Here is an 8,312-nt window from a genome sequence, read left to right as displayed (position 1 = left end):
CGGCTGGAGGTGATACATTTAAACTTTCAATTTTCTGGACCAAAGCATCCACTTTTGCATTAACGTGATCAAGGTTACTTATCTCGTACATGCCAGTTTTCGTTTGAGGTTTTTCCACCATTGTTCGTTCGGTTCCCCACTGATAGTGGTTTTGGGCCATGCTTTCGATAAGCTGGTAGGCATCAGCATAAGGTTTGTTCATTAGTGCACCACCTCCAGCGGCGTCTATTGTTAACCTTGTGTTGTACAAGAGACCATTATAAAATGTGTGAATTACTAACCAGTCTTCCAAACCATGGTGTGGGCAAAGTCTCATCATGTCTTTGTATCTTTCCCATGCTTCGAAAAGAGACTCGTTGTCTTTCTGTTTAAATCCGTTTATCTGGGCTCTTAACATAGCTGTTTTGCTTGGCGGAAAATATCGAGCAAGAAAAACTTTCTTCAACTCGTTCCACGTGGTGACTGAGTTGGAAGGAAGAGATTGAAGCCATCTTCTAGCGCTATCTCTTAATGAGAAAGGAAAAAGACGAAGTCGAATTGCCTCTGAAGTGACACCATTAGCTTTAACAGTATCAGCGTATTGGACAAATACGGATAAATGAAGGTTTGGATCCTCGGTAGGATTTCCAGAGAATTGGTTCTGTTGCACAGCCTGCAACAGCGAAGGTTTAAGTTCGAAGTTGTTTGCTTCGATTGCGGGTGGAGCAATACTTGAATGCGGCTCATCTTACGATGGAGCGGCGTAATCTCTAAGAGCACGAGCTGGTTCTGCCATCTCGGTTATCGAAGGAAAAAGGTTTTTGAAATCAGGAAGTTCTATAGGAGGGAGATTGTTTGCAGCACGATATTCCCGAATTCATCGTAGGACTCGGAGATATAGTTCGATATCGTTGATTCGTAAATAGAGCGGTTCGCCTTGAGAGCGAGTGCGTGGCATACAAATCAACGAAAGAAAGAATAGAAGAAAAAGAAACCTTAGTCTCTACAGCGTAACGGAAGAGTTACGATATCGATTAAATAAAAGTCCCCGGCAACGGTGAAGGTGAGAAAAACAAGAAAGGGGGGGTTTGAATTGTTTTGAAAAATAAGCGCTTTTCAAAATGAAAATCACACAAGGATTTTATACTGGTTCGCTTATAACACAAAGCTACTCCAGTCCACCCGGCCAAGGTGATTTCGCCTTCAACAAGGACTTAATCCACTAATCTTGAAAGATTACAAACAACGTCTAAGATAAAAATCTCTTAGCCCTCTCAAGTATACAGACTACACAGAGTCACTTGAGGAAATCAACAAACAATAAATGAAAGATTTATGTAATCTAGAGTGCTTCTAAGAAAGCAAATATTACAGTGTTAAGAACAAGAGTTTTTCACGTTATAAGCAAAAGCTTCGTGAATATCTTAGAGAGAAAGAATGTTTTTCTTGACTTGGTGTTTCAGTATAATTTTGGCTTGTTGGCTTACTGACTTGTTAGCTAGTATATATTTTGAAAGTTGATTCTCAATCCTTTATATAGATCGGTGAGGTAGTAGTTGAAACTGGTGGATATTGAGATGAAGTTACGCCATCACATAAATAGCTTCTGCAGGATGACTTTTTCTTCTTGAAATGACTACTTACCACAAGTAGTATTTTCTTTATTGAAGTTGGAGATTAACGTCTCTTTCTTAATTAGGAAATCCATTTGCAAATCTTTTCTTGACTTAAACGTTACTCTTTCATGATTAGCAATTCCATGCTCAGAGTATTTGTGTTTCTGGAGATCTTGGAAACTTTCTTCTGATGTTGATCTCTTGAGAGTTCAGATGGTTTCTTCAGATACCGCTGAGAACTTCTGGAGCTTTGTTCAGAGTCAGAACTTCTAGAGCTTACTTTTTGTTCAGATGCTTCTGATACTTTGCTGTTTTGCTCAGAGTTAGACTTTCTTGAACTTGTTTCCACTTCAGATGCTTCTGATCATTTGATATTTTGTATCTGATCTTGTTTTGTATCTGATGACATCATTAGATTCCTTCCTTCTTTCTTTAGAATCCTGCACACTTAGAAACTTTTCGTTAGGGTGCCATTTTTGGTTTCATCCTTTGTTATCATCAAAATCAAGGAATCTGTTGTAGAACAATTTTTGTTCTTACAATCTCCCCCTTTTTGATGATGACAAAACAATCTTAATTAGCAGATGAAACATATAAAATATCAGATCAGATAGACAAGAGCTCCCCCTGAGATAGTGCTAGGGAGTTCTGAAGTTCTTACCAGAGTTTCTTAAGTAAAGAGGTTTCTGAAGTTCTCTGCAATTTCTTAAGTCCAAGTTAGATAATTTTATTTATAGAAAAAAAATATGTTGCAGAATGCTTAAGGTATTAGACAATATTTTCATCAGAGCTATTAATTACTTCTCCCCCTTTTTGTCAGAATCAAAAAGACATAGTAGAAAATAAGTAAAGAGAAAAACTTGAATTCATAGATAGAAGCACAAAGGCAACAAGAAAAAAAAAACATCAGATTCAGAGAGATAGCAAAAACAAAGACAACAGGCAAGCCAAAAAAAATAAATCCTAAGTGCCTAAGGGTTTGGAGGCGGAGGCATTCTCTGAAGCAACATTGCAAGCATGCTCTGGATGTTTTCGTTGACAGTATCTTGCTTGTCCATTCTGGCCCGGAGTTCATTCTGATCTTGCTTGAGTTCTTTCAGAGTCTGAAGAACCGTAGGAATCACAGAAGAGGACTCCCCCAGAGTCAGAGCCTTCTGAGCTTCAGCTTCAGCAGCAGCTTGAGCTTCTGCATCTGCCAGAGCCTTTGCTTCAGCTTCCTTTTGCCTTAGGATTTCAGCTTCCTTAGCAAGTCTTTCTTCTTCTAGCCTTCTTGCTTCTTCTTCAGCTTCCTTGGCCAATCTCTCTTCCTCTAGCCTTCTGGCTTCAGCCTCTCTGGCAAGTCTCTCCTAGAGTCTTGCCTCAGCATCTCTGATGTAGCCATTTCTGACTTGTTCAGAGATGCCCTTCAGTCTAAAGGCCTCAGATGTCATCCAGCCAATGACTCTGTTCCAGTGTGTCCTTACAGATTTAGGATCATCACTGATTTCAGAGTTAGTGACCAGAGAATCGACCTTTTGAACTGAAGCCTCTGCAATCATCAAGATGGCTTCCTTAAGGGTAGGTTTAGAAAGTTCAGGTTCAGGTTCTGGTTCAGAGGTATGAGGTGGAGAGTTTGGAGGGCTGAGATTTAAAGTTTGAGGTTCAGATTCTGCTTCTGGTTGAGGGTCAGATGTTTGAGGTGAAGCATAAAGAGGGTTTAAATCTAAAGGTTCGGATTCTGGTTCTGGTTCAGCGGAGATGTTTGGTGGGTTGATATCAGAAGTGGGATGGTCAGAGGGTTGATTTTCAGAAGGTATGGTGGTTGTTTGTTGTGGTGGAGGTGAAGTTGCTTCAGATTGTGTTTGTGTTTGCTGTTGTGAAGCAAGTCTATGAGCATAAAGTGTGGCTATGGTTGGGGAATCAGGATCAGAAAATTCTGGGTCAGATGAGAGGGAAACATATGGGGGTGATTCTGGTGCTGAGGATGATGAGGATGAAGTGCTTTGGTGGGTTTGTTTAGGTTCAGAGGGAGGTATGAATGTACGGGCTATATTTAGAACTGGTGTAGGTTGGGAGGTTCTGGTGATTGAGGGTGAAATATCAGAGGTGGTATAAATAGGTTGTGAAGAGAGAGGGTTAGAAGAAGCCATCAGAGGATTAGAGGTATTAGGAGGAACAGACTTACCAGTTGATATATTCAGAGGAGCTGAAGATTTGCTTCCAGAAGCTTCTCCAAGTCTGGCCTTCTTTGCCTGTGGTGCTATCTTCTTTTCAGAAAGACCTCTCTTGTATCTGACGAAGTCTTCTTCAGAGTCCAGACAGTCGTCGAGGCTGAAATCAGAGACGTCAACACCTTCTTCCAGCAGACGATGAAGATAGATAGCAACAGCGTCTCTGGGTTCATTCTTGAAGAATCTGGCAAGGCCATGAGGTATCTTCCTCTGATCTTTCAAACTATCCCAGGATGTATCCAGAGTTGGCCTGACTTGAATTTTCTTGATTATCCCCATACTCTTGAGGTTTCTGGCATTCAGAGGCTTCCCCACATCTATTGCCAGATCATCCATCAGTTTTGTCTTTTCCAGATGGTCTACCAGTCCATGCTCAATGAAGACATCAGATAGCAATCTTCCCAGAGGAATGTAGGATCTGGGCTTCATGTTGTTTCTGGTTTCTCTGACCGAATCTCTCAGATATCTGAAAAGGAGAACAGGGAGAGAGATCTTCACACCCTTCTGAATGCAGTACAGAATGCATTTCTGGTCTGCATTGATGTAGTCAGAAGAGTTAGAGGCTGGACGGTGGTGAATGGTTCCCAGAATAATCTTCAGCCACACTCTGAGGTTCTGGTGTAGCTCTTTGTTTTTAGAAGGGTTTCCTTCAACGTTGGGTTTGAAGATTGTTGGGTTGATAACATCAGTAATGCGCTTTGACCTAGGAGGAATGTTGTAAATCCTTTTTCCTCCACTTCGCTCCATGTTCAACAAGGAGGCAATAGACCCTTCAGTAATAACAATCTTCACCCCCAGAACATATGAGACGATGAAGTTGTCATCTGCATCTGCATGTCTCCAGAACTCCTTGACGAGAAGTGGGTAAATAGGACCATAAAGCCTTTGGAAATAGTTTTCCCATCCTTGTTTACGAAGCTCTTCAGTGAGATCAACGCCATTCCTCTTCAAGTTTTCGAAATCAACAAGCGATTCGCACAACACATCCAAACCTTCAAAAGGAGTTGAAAGGTTGATATGGCGTTCTCGGTCAAGAACGTGAGGTTCTTTGTAAACAGGGGTGACGGTGACGCCTGTAACGGTTGGAGTTTGAGTGTTTGAGGTTTGAGCGGTAGAACTAGATTCCATTTGTTGAGAGAAGTTAAAGACTTCTTGTTGTTGAGCGTCCATGGTGAAGAGAAGAAGATTGATGAAGATGAGGAACTTGCAGAGAATGCTTGAGAGAAGGGTTTAGGGTTTTAGAGTGAGTGAGAGTGATAAGTGTGTGAAATGTGAGAAAAGTGTTTATATACTCTAAGTAAAAACATGCAAAACGACACACATTCCAGCGTTAGCACAAAAATCAAAATAGCACGCTTGGGGGGAAAAATGATTACAGCTAATTAATGAATGTCTAATCCCAACAGTATGCACACTGCTCTAGGAGATTTCAAACGTTCTGACCTTTGATTTCTTTTGACAGCTGTCTAGAAGTTCTAGGGTTAGACGCTTAGAGCTCCACGTGTTGATGTATCTGATCTTCAGGAATACCAAAGGATTGGTTTCTGAAGATTTCTAACTCAGATATCTTCTTAACTTGGTAGAAGTATCAGAGTCAGAGGCAGAAGTACATTTGTCTACATCAGAGTCACATTTTACATTTTCAGAGCCATATTTCACTCAGGGCAATTTTTAATGTTCAGATGTTCTAAGATAAAAAGAAATCTATCTTCAGCTAGAGGCTTAGTAAAGATATCTGCCCATTGATGTTCTGTATCAATGAACTTCAATGTTACTATCCCTTTCTGAACATAGTCTCTGATAAAATGATGTTTTATTTCTATGTGTTTGGCTCTGGAATGTAGAATGGGATTCTTACTTAAACAAATAGCAGCAGTATTATCACAAAAGATAGGAATGTTACTCTCAAAGATTTGTAGATCTTCTAGCTGATGCTTCATCCAGAGCATCTGAGTTGTGCACAGTGATGCTGAGATGTATTCTGCTTCTGCAGTTGATAGAGCAATAGTTGACTGTCTTTTGCTAGCCCAGGAGATTAGATTGTTTCCCAGAAGCTGGCAATTCCCAGATGTGCTTTTTCGTTCTATTCTATCTCCTGCATAATCTGCATCACAATAACCCGAGAGTCTATACTCTGATGTTTTCTCATACATCAGGCCCAGGTTAGGAGTTCCTTTCAGATACTTAAGAATTCTCTTAACTGCTGTTAAATGAGATTCTCTAGGATCTGATTGGAATCTGGCACAAAGACAGACACTAAAGAGAATATCAGGACGAGTAGCAGTCAGATAGAGGAGAGAGCCTATCATACCTCGATAGAGCTTCTGACAAACCTTGTTGCTTACCTCTTCCTTTTCCAGAATGCAAGTTGGGTGCATGGGAGTTTTTGCAGAGTTGCATTCAGTCATGTCAAACTTCTTCAGAACGTCTTTAATGTACTTGCTTTGATGAACGTACGTGACTTCTGGAGTTTGATTAATTTGAATTCCCAGAAAGAACTTTAATTCTTGCATTAAACTCATTTCAAATTCTGCCTGCATTAACTTAGAAAATTCTTGGCAAACAGAGATATTAGCAGAACCAAAAATAATATCATCAACATAAATCTGGCATATCATGAGATCATTATTAAGGTTTTTACAGAAGAGTGTAGAATCAACTTTCCCTCTGATAAAATTTTGTTCCAGAAGAAAATTGCTTAATCGTTCATACCAAGCTCTGGGAGCTTGTTTAAGTCCATATAAAGATTTCTTAAGTTTAAAAACATGTTCTGGAAAATTTGAGTTTTCAAAACCTGGAGGTTGGTTGACATACACTTCTTCTGATATATAACCATTAAGAAATGCACTCTTGACATCCATTTGATATAATTTAATAGAATGATTAATAGCAAAAGATACAAGAAGACGAATAGATTCTAACCTCGCGACTGGAGCAAAGGTTTCATTATAGTCAATACCTTCTTGTTGACTGTAACCTTGAGCTACCAGTCGAGCCTTGTTCCTGACAACTTCTCCTTTCTCGTTCAGCTTGTTTCTGAAAACCCATCTGGTTCCAATGACATGAGTGCCTCTGGGTTTAGGAACGAGATCCCAGACATCATTCTTTGAGAATTGATCCAATTCTTCTTGCATAGCTGCCACCCAGTCGTTATCCTGAAGTGCTTCATCACAAGACGTAGGCTCAATCAGAGACACTAGTCCCAGAGGAATATCGTCAGAAGTTCTGAAGGTAGATCTGGTTCTGACAGGTTCGTCCTTGTTTCCCAGAATCAAATCTTCAGATACATTGATACGACTTTTGACTTTCTTTGGGATTTCTGGAGATTTAATTTCTTCAGAGCTTTGAGTGACAGTTGCTTCTGGAGTTTTATCAGATTCTACAAGAGTGATTTCCAAATCTGCAAACTTTTCAACTAGCTTTGACTTTTCAGGGTCAAGCTTATCATCAAATCTGACATGAATTGATTCTTCCACAATTTTGGTTTCTGTGTTGTATACTCTATAGCCTTTAGAGCGTTCTGAGTATCCTAACATAATACCTTTCTGTGCTTTGGAATCAAACTTGTTCAGATGTTCTTTAGTATTTAATATAAAACAAGAACATCCAAAAGGATGAAAATATGAAATGTTTGGTTTTCTTCCTTTACACAGTTCATAGGGAGTCTTTTCTAGAATAGGTCTTATAGAGATTCTATTCTGAATGTAACACGCTGTATTTACAGCTTCTGCCCAAAAGTGCTTTGCTACATTAGTTTCATTGATCATGGTTCTGGCCATCTCTTGGAGTGTCCTATTCTTCCTCTCTACAACTCCATTTTGTTGTGGAGTTCTAGGGCAGGAGAAATCATGGGATATTCCATTAGAATCAAATAATTCTTCAAAATCTTTATTTTCAAATTCTCCACCATGATCACTTCTGACTCTAATAATTTTAGAGTCAAATTCTTTTTGCACTTTGGAACAGAACCTGGTGAATACAGAGTGAGACTCACTCTTGTGCTTTAGGAATTTTACCCATGTCCAGCGACTGTAATCATCAACAATGACTAGTCCATACTTCTTTCCATTAACTGATGCTGTTTTCACAGGACCAAATAAGTCAATGTGAAGAAGTTCCAGAGGCTTAGAGGTAGAAACAACATTTTTCTTTTTAAAAGATGTTTTTGAAAATTTTCCTTTCTGACAAGCTTCACACAGAGCATCTGAAGAAAACTTCAGTTTAGGTAGGCCTCTGACTAACTCGAGTTTAGTTAGCTGAGAAAGTTTCCTCATGCTAATGTGTCCCAAGCGTCTATGCCATACCCATTGCTCTTCGTGAACTGACATTAGACATTTAACATTTTGATCTTTTAAATCAGAAAGATTTATTTTGTAAATGTTGTTTTTCCTCTTGCCTGTGAAAAGGACAGAGCCATCGTTCTGATTAATGGCTTTACATGTTTTTTGATTGAAGATTACATCATAACCGTTATCACTTAATTGACTTATGGATAACAAGTTATGCA

The 8,312-nt window shown here is 39.5% G+C and overlaps 1 pseudogene; it reads left to right on the top strand.

The window, feature by feature from the left end:
- Window positions 1-290: 290 nt before the first annotated feature.
- On the top strand, window positions 291-390 carry LOC127089258 (uncharacterized; annotated as a pseudogene).
- The last annotated feature ends 7,922 nt before the right edge of the window (window positions 391-8,312 follow it).

This window comes from Lathyrus oleraceus, chromosome 5 (assembly GCF_024323335.1).
Source record: "Lathyrus oleraceus cultivar Zhongwan6 chromosome 5, CAAS_Psat_ZW6_1.0, whole genome shotgun sequence".
Classification (NCBI taxonomy): domain Eukaryota; kingdom Viridiplantae; phylum Streptophyta; class Magnoliopsida; order Fabales; family Fabaceae; genus Lathyrus; species Lathyrus oleraceus.
This window is presented reverse-complemented; position numbering and strand designations above follow the sequence as displayed.